This window comes from Schistocerca piceifrons, chromosome 3, assembly GCF_021461385.2.
Source record: "Schistocerca piceifrons isolate TAMUIC-IGC-003096 chromosome 3, iqSchPice1.1, whole genome shotgun sequence".
Lineage (NCBI taxonomy): Eukaryota > Metazoa > Arthropoda > Insecta > Orthoptera > Acrididae > Schistocerca > Schistocerca piceifrons.
Genome location: NC_060140.1, coordinates 886,747,558 through 886,762,177, shown reverse-complemented (window position 1 = coordinate 886,762,177; position 14,620 = coordinate 886,747,558).

Below are 14,620 nucleotides of genomic sequence, written 5' to 3'. Positions count from 1 at the left end.
CTTGCTGGCCAGGGTAGTTGACTTACACCTTCTAGAGCACGTTGGGTGGCACGGGATACATGCGGACGTGCATTGTCCTGTTGGAACAGCAAGTTCCCTTGCCGGTCTACGAATGGTAGAACGATGGGTTCGATGACGGTTTGGATGTACCGTGCACTATTCAGTGTCCCCTCGACGATCACCAGTGGTGTACGGCCAGTGTAGGAGATCGCTCCCCACACCATGATGCCGGGTGTTGGCCCTGTGTGCCTCGGTCGTATGCAGTCCTGATTGTGGCGCTCACCTGCACGGCGCCAAACACGCATACGACCATCATTGGCACCAAGGCAGAAGCGACTCTCATCGCTGAAGACGACACGTCTCAATTCGTCCCTCCATTCACGCCTGTCGCGACACCACTGGAGGCGGGCTGCACGATGTTGGGGCGTGAGCGGAAGACGGCCTAACGGTGTGCGGGACCGTAGCCCAGCTTCATGGAGACGGTTGCGAATGGTCCTCGCCGATACCCCAGGAGCAACAGTGTCCCTAATTTGCTGGGAAGTGGCGGTGCGGTCCCCTACGGCACTGCGTAGGATCCTACGGTCTTGGCGTGCATCCGTGCGTCGCTGCGGTCCGGTCCCAGGTCGACGGGCACGTGCACCTTCCGCCGACCACTGGCGACAACATCGATGTACTGTGGAGACCTCACGCCCCACGTGTTGAGCAATTCGGCGGTACGTCCACCCGGCCTCCCGCATGCCCACTATACGCCCTCGCTTAAAGTCCGTCAACTGCACATACGGTTCACGTCCACGCTGTCGCGGCATGCTACCAGTGTTAAAGACTGCGATGGAGCTCCGTATGCCACGGCAAACTGGCTGGCACTGACGGCGGCGGTGCACAAATGCTGCGCAGCTAGCGCCATTCGACGGCCAACACCGCGGTTCCTGGTGTGTCCGCTGTGCCGTGCGTGTGATCATTGCTTGTACAGCCCTCTCGCAGTGTCCGGAGCAAGTATGGTGGGTCTGACACACCGGTGTCAATGTGTTCTTTTTTCCATTTCCAGGAGTGTATGTACCTAATGTCTTGAAAATGTAATTTCGAGAAAATGAGACATGATTGTTCTCAGTGTTTTTGACTCACCGTACGCCTACTTCAGAACATTCCAGCAGCATTATTCTTGCTGGCCAGCTGCTTCTTCATCCTCTGTGGACATTTCAGGAATCTTTACCTTACTCTGGACCGTTAGTGCTGACTTTTGCAACCATTTCAGCTTCAACTACTTGCTGACAATCTTTGGCATTCAACAAAGCTATAGTATTATTTCCTGGTTAGATGCCTAATTTGTCCTTTAGTTTTGTCTTGCTAATTACACCTGCACTGAAACAGATGATAGCATCCATTACATCTGGGTACTGTCAATCGAACAAACACTGTTTTTGGTACCCTTTGCCGCACGCAGCTGTTGAAACTCTCATTAGGGTTTGGTGTATGGCCATGTAGACATCTGTCAAGTAATTCTGTATCTGCAAGGTCCCTGTATATTGGCTTTATTTGCATGACGATGGCAGGCAAGAAATATTTATGGTGATACTCCTTACTTGTCGCAAGAGCGAGGCTGGTCCGCAAACATTTGTTCAAAGAGCGTTTAACACAAAATGACCAATTGAAAAGTAGATAAAAAATACATTTTTTGAAACGGGAGGAATTTGTCCTTCAGATGGTGACGGAAACATGTTTTCGAAAATTTAAGTAATTTCACGTGCAGGTCTCCTTAAACGCCCGTCTGTCCATCGTAGGCTTTATTACATTCGTTACATTCGTTTTTTTAACTGCCAGAATAGTTATACCGTCATGTTTTGACTACTTTGTAATTGATGTTGGTGTCGAGAGTGTGTTTCTCTCAAAATTGCGATAATACCTGCAATAAATAAGCCAGCGCAATACAGTGATAACAAATATATATATATTAACATAATACGGCACGGTAACGTGTAAATACAACTGTGACATCTTCGAACGCAGATCTGAGATAGAATAAAGTGTGATGACATAAACAGAATTGTCCACACCAAACACACCATAAATACAAAATACGTAAATACAGGGTGTTTCAAAAATGACCGGTATATTTGAAACGGCAATAAAAACTAAACGAGCAGCGATAGAAAAACGCCGTTTGTTGCAATATGCTTGGGACAACAGTACATTTTCAGGCGGACAAACTTTCGAAATTACAGTAGTTACAATTTTCAACAACAGATGGCGCTGCAAGTGATGTGAAAGATATAGAAGACAACGCAGTCTGTTGGTGCGCCATTCTGTACGTCGTCTTTCTGCTGTAAGCGTGTGCTGTTCACAACGTGCAAGTGTGCTGTAGACAACATGGTTTATTCCTTAGAACAGAGGATTTTTCTGGTGTTGGAATTCCACCACCTAGAACACAGTGTTGTTGCAACAAGACGAAGTTTTCAACGGAGGTTTAATGTAACCAAAGGACCGAAAAGCGATACAATAAAGGATCTGTTTGAAAAATTTCAATGGACTGGGAACGTGACGGATGAACGTGCTGGAAAGGTAGGGCGACCGCGTACGGCAACCACAGAGGGCAACGCGCAGCTAGTGCAGCAGGTGATCCAACAGCGGCCTCGGGTTTCTGTTCGCCGTGTTGCAGCTGCGGTCCTAATGACGCCAACGTCCACGTATCGTCTCATGCGCCAGAGTTTACACCTCTATCCATACAAAATTCAAACGCGGCAACCCCTCAGCGCCGCTACCATTGCTGCACGAGAGACATTCGCTAACGATATAGTGCACAGGATTGATGACGGCGATATGCATGTGGGCAGCATTTGGTTTACTGATGAAGCTTATTTTTACCTGGACGGCTTCGTCAATAAACAGAACTGGCGCATATGGGGAACCGAAAAGCCCCATGTTGCAGTCCCATCGTCCCTGCATCCTCAAAAAGTACTGGTCTGGGCCGCCATTTCTTCCAAAGGAATCATTGGCCCATTTTTCAGATCCGAAACGATTACTGCATCACGCTATCTGGACATTCTTCGTGAATTTGTGGCGGTACAAACTGCCTTAGACGACACTGCGAACACCTCGTGGTTTATGCAAGATGGTGCCCGGCCACATCGCACGGCCGACGTCTTTAATTTCCTGAATGAATATTTCGATGATCGTGTGATTGCTTTGGGCTATCCGAAACATACAGGAGGCGGCGTGGATTGGCCTCCCTATTCGCCAGACATGAACCCCTGTGACTTCTTTCTGTGGGGACACTTGAAACACCAGGTGTACCGCCAGAATCCAGAAACAATTGAACAGCTGAAGCAGTACATCTCATCTGCATGTGAAGCCATTCCGCCAGACACGTTGTCAAAGGTTTCGGGTAATTTCATTCAGAGACTACGCCATATTATTGATACGCATGGTGGATATGTGGAAAATATCGTACTATAGAGTTTCCCAGACCGCAGCGCCATCTGTTGTTGAAAATTGTAACTACTGTAATTTCGAAAGTTTGTCTGCCTGAAAATGTACTGTTGTCCCAAGCATATTGCAACAAACGGTGTATTTCTATCGCTGCTCGTTTAGTTTTTATTGCCGTTTCAAATATACCGGTCATTTTTGAAACACCCTGTAGTTACCGTATGAACCACATTATTTATGATACCTTTATCTGTAACAGACTTTGATCTGTGTAGGAAGTGGCTTGTGGAAATGGGCGAAGTCCGAAACTAGTCAACAAACACTGTATAATTAATTAGCAACTCTTTTGTGAATGTTTAAAAACGTCTTTTCTTCCACATTTTTAAGCTGCCGGACATTTTTGAGCTGTCAGACGCGACACATTGAAAAATTTTATATCTTTAAAGTTCATTTCTCACCTATATGCTTCTTGGTATAAGGCATGTGCAATACTTTGGCGGAAAGGCTACAAAGAATTTATTAAAGTGGTAGACTAGAACTGACCACAGATTGGGGCGTACAAAGTAATGCATACAACCATCGCAATAAAATAATAACAGTTGGCAAATTGATGCCCATTTAAAACGCGCCATGAAGCTTCAAAAACATCCATGCCCGAGGCAGGATTCGAACCTGCGAGCGTAGTGGTCACGCGGTTCCAGACTGTAGCGCCTAGAACCCCTCTCCCACAAAGGACGGCTCAGTACTGCAGATCTTCTAAAACGGTAGCAGTGAGAACGGCCTTTTTCAGAATCCTCTCTTTATATACATTACTTTCTGTTTCTTTCTTTCGTTCTAGTTGTATTTATCACGTTCGTGGATTTCCTGTCGGTTGTCTCGTTTGCCCAATTTTACATACCTATAGCTGCTTCTGTATCCTTGGAGCAGTGTTTCGCGTAGTTCATTAGACGAACGTAAGGGGAGGAGAATCATGTGTTGACTGCAGGACACTGCCAGAGTGTCTAAAGGTGTAAGGACTGTCTCTCTGGTTCTGGTCTCCAGCTAAGCACAGCGTACAACCTCCCCTCTCCTGATTGCTCTCGGACTTCGTTCCGCTCCAAAACAACAACCTCCTGTGACCATTTGGCTCGATACTGTTATGCCTTTCTACCATGGGTGCGCCTAACTGTACACCGACATGATCTTAAATTCCTCTTTTACTGCCAAAAATGCTTCCTGAGGTCGCCCAAATTGACCTAAATTTCTGACACTCGGCACAAAGGAATTACTATACTCTTTTGTTACGAGAATGCATCGAGCTCTGCAACAATGGCGACAACTTCACCAAGGAGAAGTAAAGCATCGGACTTAGCGGGTTTTGGATTCCTGTCGCACAGAGAACTAGGTCCACAGATGGGAAGCGGGACGGTAATGACCATATAAACGCCCTCGGACAACACCGTCTCGAATAAATAAAATGCTGTCGGCCAAAGAACGCAAAACAGACGCCTCCGGGAATTATACCAACAAGCGTGTGCAAAAACGCAGTGATTGTATACTAGAGAGCATAAACACTTCTTAATATGCCAGGTTTTCACGTCAAATACGTTTATTTCAGAAACAACTGCCTCTAATGAAAACGATGTATGAACGTCCTGTGGTTCAGACGTGTAACTGTAATGTGTTTCCACGGTTTCGAGAAGGCCTTGGGATTATTACACTTAACTGCCAGTACGTTTGTTACTTAACACCATACGTGTTCAATAAAAAAGTGAATTCCCAAACGCAATACTATCAATATAATTTTCATGTACACCATGCATCATTCATTAGGTTTCAGAATAGGTTTTTATGTTACGGTGCAAAAACGTTTAAAACAGTGTACAGTGTGAAGAGAAAAATACTGCATTTGGCGGTCGGCAAGCGATTTTACACCTCAAAACAAGATAAAAGTGGATTTAGCAAAACCTAGTCCCGATAATACGTTTAATAGAAACGCGATTTGAGAAACAGGGCTCTGACAATGCTGTAACTACTTGCAGCATGGCCAGGAGCAGGTAGCATGAAGTCAGCACTCAGCCGGAGCTGTTCCACAGTAGCTAAATGAGTCGAGGCAATCCTGTGGGGAACGAATATGCAGACTCGCCGATATTCGTGACAAACTTTTTTTCTCAGTTAAAGTCCAAAACTGTATCCCCCCACAATGCTGTATGTTGTGTATTTCTGTTACTGTTATCGTTATTTAAACATTAAGACGTAATATGAATCAGGCAATTGCCGGGAGGGTTCCTCTCAATGGGCACAACCGACTGACTTCCTTCTCCATACGTCCCCAACCCGATGGGACCGATGACCTCGCTGTTTGGTCCCCTCCCCCAAATCAACCCCACCAACCCATAGCATGAACTTGTTATAGTCGTAAATGGCCAAGTTTTTTCGTCCATGACACAAATAAAGCCAATAGAAATGGATACAGTAACATCGTCTGTGTCTAGTGACGTACAAAAAACACGGTAAGTAATTAACACTAGATTTCACTTTATGGCATATAAAATGATACGATTCTTTAAGTTTGACATCCAGTGTTACCTTCACAGAGCTGGTAACTACACGTACGAGCAATGTTCACTTAAGACAAGATTTCAAAGTGACCATCTTCCATTTGCAGACACTTCGCCACTCGCTAGATCATACTTTGCTGGACCCCATACAATACACCAGCATCCACCATTGCCGAAGCGGCCTGCACGCAATCTATTAGGTCGTGTAATCAATGAGCGGAGTACTAAACACTTGTTCCTTTAAAATCCTTTAACTGTTCCCACAAATAAAAATCTGGTGGATTAAGGAACGTTGCGGCCAGGCCAGAAAATTGGACCACCACGATCATTCCATTTCATGGAAACGCTTCCTTTAAATGGATACTCACTTTCACTGCAAAGTGTAGTGGTGAACCATCATCCTCAAACCATAGCTGTTGCCAACACCAAGTGGAAAGTCTTCTACTGCGTTAGATGAAATATTGCAGAGAAACGTACGATACAGGGGCCCATCCAACTTTTCAGGCAATAGGTCAGGTGATAATTAAGAAACAGTCTAGATCACAAACTTCTCTTAATCGGAGTAACCGGTTTCAATCCTTAAGGATCATCTTCAGACTCCAGAACGTCAGGTGGACTTCCATGGAGCAGGCAGCGCCGATCCACCTGCCGATCTGGAGTCTGAAGATGATCCTTAAGGATTGAAACCGCTCACTCCGATTAAGAGAAGTATGCGATCAAGACTGTTTTTAATTATCACATTAATATAAGATCGCTGATAAGGTTTTCAAAAATTTCGATGGGTAACGGCCCAAAAGCACTCCTAACACGATCAAACCCACCGGTTTATGCCAAAACGTGCCTGAAAGAAACGGGTGACATGTGGATTGTGTTACGACCAATAATAGCTTTTGTGGAGGTTGGAAAAAAAAAACCTTCACGAGTGAAGGTCAGTCCATATCACGTTGTTTATAAAATGTTCGCTACCTTCTACTTGGCGAAAAGCCATTCACAAAACTGTACTCGTCGAATTCGGTCTTCTGGCCGCTGACGTCGAGTTAACGTGTAATGATGCAGTTCTTCGTCGTGCAACACTTCAACAACCAGTCTTTCAGATATATGGAACTGCTTTGCAATATCGCGTTACTTCGCCGAGGTGACTGGTGCACGGTTTCAAGAGTCGCGTCCACTGTTTGTGGAATACGTGCAGTCCTTGGACGACCTCTGTCCATTTCTTGTGGACGAAGATTACCGGTTTGCCGAAGGCGTTGCTTCAGGCAACGGAAAACATTCTTACGGGGAAGTCGCCTTTGAGGGTACCGCTCAGTACACGCACGAGCAGCAGCAGCTTTGCTATCGGATGCACTCAGCACCAAAAGCATATCGAAGTATTCATCGTCTGTGTACTCCATCTGGAAACTGCTCTACGTGACTTGACACGATCATTTATGGTTACGCACTGTGGTGTTAGTAGACACATGTATGCTGTTTAATAGATCCCACTCTCGTGTGATAGCCTATTATGTGACAAAATATTGTCCCACCTATGAACGACGAGAACTTTTGAATGAACATCTAAAAAATAAAAAAAGGAACCTGACGGGTATTCGAACAATACCTCTATGGTGGATGTGGGTTTGATACCGTAGGAGCCTATTCACTGAGGGTTGATGACTTGCACGACAGCGTGGTATGGTACATCTAGTTCTGTACATTCAGATGCGCTGCATGATGTGACAGTGTTGCCAGATCCTCGTTTTTGTAGACGTGTTTCCAAAATGCAACCGATTTGATTTTGCTAGATGGACTTTTGTTTTGAATATGGATGAGGAATCTCATGCCGTGCGGCAGTTTTTCTCCACACTGCACCGATAGCACTCCCTGGAAACTTTTGCGTGTATGTGTACTAAACCGTACTTAGTACCACTTAGTTCCGTAAACGGCACGGGTTGCCTACATATAGGGGCAGGAGTGATGAGGTAGGAGGGGACGAGATGTTTTGTCAGCATAAACCTGACAGTTTCGTCTGCAAAAATTCTGCTTTATCAGTAAATTTCATCTCTCTCTCTATCTCTCAATCTCGCTCCCTCCATCTCTCTCTCTCTCTCTCTCTCTCTCTCTCTCTCTCTCTCTCTCTCTCTCTCTCTCTCACACACACACACACACACACACACACACACACACACACACACACACAAACACACACACACCCCTTCATTCATTAATGACTGCATTATGCTTCATTAAAATAATGTTTATGTCAAACACTATATGTAAAATTCTATCTCGTCAGTAAATTTTATTTTAAAAAGGAACAGCCGATCAGTATGTAGCCCCAGAGCCGCCATCTTGGTTATGTTAAAATGTATCGGAAAGACTTGAAGTAAATATATTAGCTTCATGTTCATAATGATCCGAACAACCTGAAATTATGTAAATTGCTGCCATGTTCAAACGTATTTGAAGTAGCTTGATTATTTATCAAACATACGTAAAGATATTGACATATATATATACACGTCAGGTGGTACTGTGTTATTTCCATGTTTAAAATGTCTTTATTATTTATCAAAATATACACTCATCAAAAAAAGTTTTGTATCACCTCGGTTCCGAGAGTTCCGGAACCTGTACAGAAAATTGGAATACAGATCAACATAAACAGCATTTCCGCCCTTTTTATTGCTCATGAAAACCACAAATTGCATGTTGTACCACCGTACAGCGATACTTACAGAAGTGGTGGTCCAGTTTGCTATACACATCGGTACCCCTAATACCCAGTAGCGCATCCTCTTGCATTGATGCATGCCTGTATTCGTCGTGGCATACTATCAACAACTTCATCAAGGCACTGTTGATCCAGATCGCCCCATTCCTCAACGGAGATTCGGCGTAGATCCCTCAGAGTGATTGGTAGGTCACGTCGTCAGCCCTTTTCAATCTAGCGCAGGCATCTTCTATAGGAGTCATGTATGGAGAACATGCTGGCCACTCTAGTCGAGTGATGTCGTTATCCTGAAGGAAATCATTCACAAGATGTGCACGATGGGGGCGCGAATTGTCGTCCATGAAGACGAATGCCTTGCCAATATGCTGCCGATATGGTTTCACCATCGGTCGGAGGATGGCATTCACGTATCGTACAAGCGTTACGGCGCCTTCCATGACCACCAGCGGCGTACGTCGGCCCCACATAATACCACCCCAAAACAGCAGTGAACCTCCACATTGCTGCACTCGCTGGACAGTGTGTCTAAGGAGTTCATCCTGACCGGTTAGCCTCCAAACACTTCTCGGATGATTGTTTGGTTGAAGGCATATGCGATACACAGCGGTGAAGAGAACGTGATGCCTATCCTGAGCGGTCCCTGTGGGATGTTGTTGGGCCTATCTGTACCGCGCTGCATGGTGTCGTGGTTGCAAAGATGGACCTCGCCATGGCCATCGGGAATGAATTTGCGCATCATGCAGCCTATTGCGCGGAGTTTGAGTCGTAAGACGACGTTCTGTGGCTGCACGAAAAGCGTTATGCAACATGGTGGCATTGCTGTCAGGGTTCCTCCAAGCCATAATCCGAAGGTAGCGGCCCTCCACTGCAGTAGTAGCCCTTGGGCAGCCTGAGCGAGTCATGTCGTCGACAGTTCCTGTCTCTCTGTATCTCCTCCATGTCCGAACAACATCGCTTTGGTTCCCTCCGAGACGCCTGGCCACTTCCCTTTTTGAGAGCCCATCCTGGCACAAAGTAACAACGCGTACGCGATCGAACCGCGGTATTGACCGTCTAGGCATGGTTGAACTAAAGACAACACGAGCCGTGTACGTCCTTCCTGGTGGAATGACGATCTGATCGGCTGTGGGACCTCCTCCGTCTAATAAGCGCTGTACATTTTTGGGCGGGTTTAGTGACGTCTCTGAACAGTCAAAGGGACTGTTTCTGTGATACAATATACACAGTCAACGTCTACCTCCAGGAGTTCTGGGAATCGGGGTGATGCAAAACTTTTTTTGATGTGTGCATAAAGATATTAACAACACTGTAGTAACTTACAGTACTTCCACAACTGAAACGTCTGTGCTATTTATCAAAATACACGTGACGCTATTGATCTATCTTACACCTTAACCTGCACTAGGCAAAGAGCAAAGTTCGATCTTCGTACAACAGTAGGTGCAAGGCACGATGGAACACCAAATTAAATATTCCCAATTCTAAACTGTTTAAGATTTTTCCATTACAGTGCAAAACACATGTTACCTGAAACGATATACTAAGCAGGCAAGACAGTGATAGCTGACAGTCCCAAACATCTAGGCAGTCTGAGTTATTGTTCTATGACCTGTACAAAACACATGCCGATTAAAATATGCTAATCAGGCGTGTTCAGTTATGTGCCTTGTTTGAGGATAACTGGGTTGCCCATTACAGCAGAAAGTAATAGATGTATCAGTCAAAGCAAAACTAAAAGTGCCTTCACAGTAAGTAGGCTTAGTATGTACCAAAAAAATCCACAACCAAGCGACAGTACAACTTACAGAACCAATTTTGATTCTATCTGGAACCGTCGTGCACAGTGACCGTAGACTATAGGGATGAAGAGGCACATAATCAGGTGCGAGCCCATTAGCTTCCATTATTCTTGCAAATCTAGATTTCGGCTGTAAATAGCTATCTTCAGTGCATTTTCGTTGCATTTCAACAGACTCACTGCAGTTCATAACACCATATGTTCTTACATGTGTATAGGCAGAACGTACTGAGACTAACAGTAAATTGGCTCTATGGCTAAAAAACACGGTCGTTCAAAAATTAAGCCCTATAGGAAAATAGCTCAGCATCATTCAGCCTATACACCTGTAAAAATATATGGTGACACGAACTGCTGCCAATTTGTTGAAATATAACGAAAATGCACTGAGGATGGCTATTTATAGCCGAAATCTAGATTTGCAAGAATAATAGAAGCTAATGGGATTTCCACTGACTGCTGTGTGTCTCTCCTTCCCACCTCACAGGAGGCAGGTAATGTGGCAGGAAAATTGCTCGACTGAAACGTTTACTGAAGTGCAAACTGCAAACTGTTTGAATCTTGTGAAGTCTATGTGACACCTATCTAGCCACACTGGTCTCTCTGTTGGTAGTACCAGCAAATCATTAGACCACTATTTAAAGAAGCGTCCACGCAGAGTTCGTGCTGTTCATGAGTTGTTACCTGAAAACTGCGGTAAACGTGTAGCTTCCTGCCCGTGTATTATGTCATCTGTAACGCCAAAGGGGCATGAAAAAACGGAATAACGGAATGGACATTATCTTGAAAGGAGATTATAAGTGAACATCAACAAAAGCAAAACGAGGATAATGGAATGTAGTCAAATTAAATCGGGCGATGCTGACGGAATTAGATTAGGAAATGAGACACTTAAAGTGGTAAATGAGATTTGCTATTTGGGGAACAAAATAACTGATAATGGTCGAAGAAGAGAGGATATAAAATGTAGACTGAAGAAGAGAAATTTGTTAACATCGAGTATAGATTTAAACGTCAGGAAGTCGTTTCTGAAAGTATTTGTATGGAAGTGAAACGTGGACGATAAATAGTTTAGACAAGAAGAGAATAGAAGCTTTCGAAATATGGCGCTACAGAAGAATGCTGACGATTAGATGGGTAGATCACATAACTAATGAGGTATTGAATAGAATTGGGGAGAAGAGAAATTTGTGGCACAACTTGACTAGAAGAAAGGATCGGTTGGTAGGATATGTTCTGAGGCATCAAGGGATGACCAATTTAGTACTGGCGGGCAGCGTGGAGGGTAAAAATCGTAGAGGGAGACCAAGAGATGAATACACTAAGCGGATTCAGAAGGATTGAGGTTGCAGTAGGTACTGGGAGATGAAGAGGCTTGCACAGGGTAGAGTAGCTGCATCAAACTAGTCTCTGGACTGAAGAACACAACAACAACACCAACACCAAATTAAGAAGAAGCGTGTATTATGTCATCTGTAACGCCAAATTAAGAACTAGATGGTTGGTTTAATCTAATGTGGCATGATTACACTTCGATGCTTGTGAGAATGTAGAGAATTCTTGCATACTGGCCACGGAAAGTCCCTGTGAGTTGTATGTATCCCCTCTGCATACCCAAGAAGTGGGTATTATTGTGCTAATCTACATCACATTGTTTCATGACACAATGAACAGGGAGCATCACACACTGCAACAACTTATAAACATCTGAAGACTGTTTGCAGTACTCATATTTTCAGCAAGACAATGCTGCCACAACAACACAGTGGTATTCGTAGCTCAGTATTTTCATTGGCAAGTGCTTCAGGAGGGGCTGTGGTCCCCTCTGCATCCTGATTTATACCCACCTGGCTTTTTCTTGTGGAGAGATTAAGGATTCTGCTAACAAAACTGACATTATTCAAGATGGGAGAAATAAACTGAACGAGATGTCAGTACAGTTCAACAAACATTACAAAATGAGTTGGATAACATGCACGCCGTATTCCTTTATATGAAGCACATTATAGAAGCCACTTTCGACAACGTTTGAAACTTAGCCGTTTTCCTATAAGGCCGCGTTACTTTTTGATCAACCCTGTATTTCAGCTATTTACTTTAACAGTTTCAGTATTAACATACATAGAAATACTCGTTTGAATGAGCTCCTACATTCCAACCAGAATTTCTTTCTGTCTTCTGTGTACCCAAGTTAATCTTCACAGCAATAACATCGCGGAAATAGACATCTGTCCAGTTCTGGATTAACTCCACTAGTGAACGTAGGGAGGCCTATAATGAAGCCGTTAGTAAGAGACTGAAGCTGAAGAGATACCGCCGTATGAAATTTTACGCAGTACATATACAGTGTCCATTAATAGCGAACTTGTCCAAGGACAAGGAACTGGGTGGTCTGTCTTGTTATGAAACATGCTGCTCGTAGTAATAACATCCGCGTTGTTATTGGGGTCATAAACATCTGCGCACCTTCTGACGGCGCTCTAACGGCTATTAACTCAGCTTCTCATTTAACACTGTCTAGTCCTGACCATTAACTGATATAATCGGTGTGCTAGAGGAAACAAAAACTGTTGTTTACCTATTTGGGTAGTGGGCGGCTCTTTTGATGGGATCATGTGTTGCAGTCGTATAATAACAGTGTCTGTATTTTACGGTTCCTGGAACGGAACCGTGACAGACGGGACAGACAAAAAATTTGGCTTATGCGTTTCCAGGAAGCTTACAAGCAAGCTGATTTATCATAAATAGCTTGTTCGAGACGCTTCAATGATTAAGGGACACATTAAGAAAATTCGTCAGACGAAACGATTTACTTTTCTGAAACTGTTGCTTGCTCATTAGAAGCTCCTGTATACCGATACGACAACCGCATGTCAGTTACTACCTTACATACGAGAACAGGTAGTACCTAGCCGATGACGTAGGCCACTATCAGCAATAACGTTGTCATTTTGGATGAATACAAATAGTGTCCGTTATTTTGTAGCCAAGCGCTGTGATACGAGAGACTCTGCCAAAGAATTTACCGTAGTTGTGAACGCATTGCAAAACCTGACAGCACTGCTGCTACTAGAACACAAAAGTCCAGGTTTTCTCAGTTGTGCTGTAGTAAACTGTAGAGACCTATTGCCCCTTAACTACTTTCACTCAGCTCTTGACCGGCGAATGACACAAATGCATACACCTATATAGAACTAAGCTAAGACCTAGTTAATGTTACGTCACGATACCTGAACTTTGTGATTCCATGCTGTCCACCTGCTGTCTGCATTGATCATCTGGGATTGGTCTTCCTTCAGCTGTTATATTTAGCATCGAATCTTGTAAATTTTTGGAGGCCGGTGTGGCCGAGCGGTTCTAATCGCTTCAATCTGCTACGGTCGCAGGTTCGAACCCTGCCTCGGGCATCGATGTGTGTGATGTCCTTAGGTTAGTTAGGTTTAAGTAGTTCTAAGTTCTAGGGGACTGATGACCTCAGATGTTAAGTCCCATAGTGCTCAGAGCCATTTGAACCATTTTTTTGTAAATTTTTATAGTTCCTTCTTTCGTCGATCAATTGAAGTATTTCTTCTGTTATCCACAATTCCTTCGCAGTTACTTTTCTTGTATCTATATTTGCTTTCCCAATGTCTGTGATTGCTTCTTTAGACACGTCTTTTTCTCCTCAACTGAACTACATACTTGACATTTATTGCCTCAGTATCTATAGCCTTAAAAGAATTTGAATACTCGTCGTTATTCCTCAGTGATTGTACGTTGATTCTTCCTACGATTGCTTTATTTCAGCCTAGTCTTTGTCATTACTAAATTGTGAACAGCGTCTACACCTGCTTCTGGGTACGCCTTACCATCCTATAACAGATTTAGGAATTGTCTGTATTACCCCCCTATACGAAATTGGCGATATACATAAGCCAGCAACTATCTTCCTGCGTCTCCCTGCTCTTTCTGAATATATCTCATTTTCTTGTGACTTTCTAACTGTGTAATTGCTGTTACTAGCAGAAATTTATTGCAGAACCCAAGGAAACTTTCTATTGCCGGGACATTATTCTCCGATAACTCTGTCTAACATTTCTTCCCCTACGGTGTTCCAATGCCTCATAATTATTAGATTTTTATATCTATTTGCATACTGATTTACCTATTCAA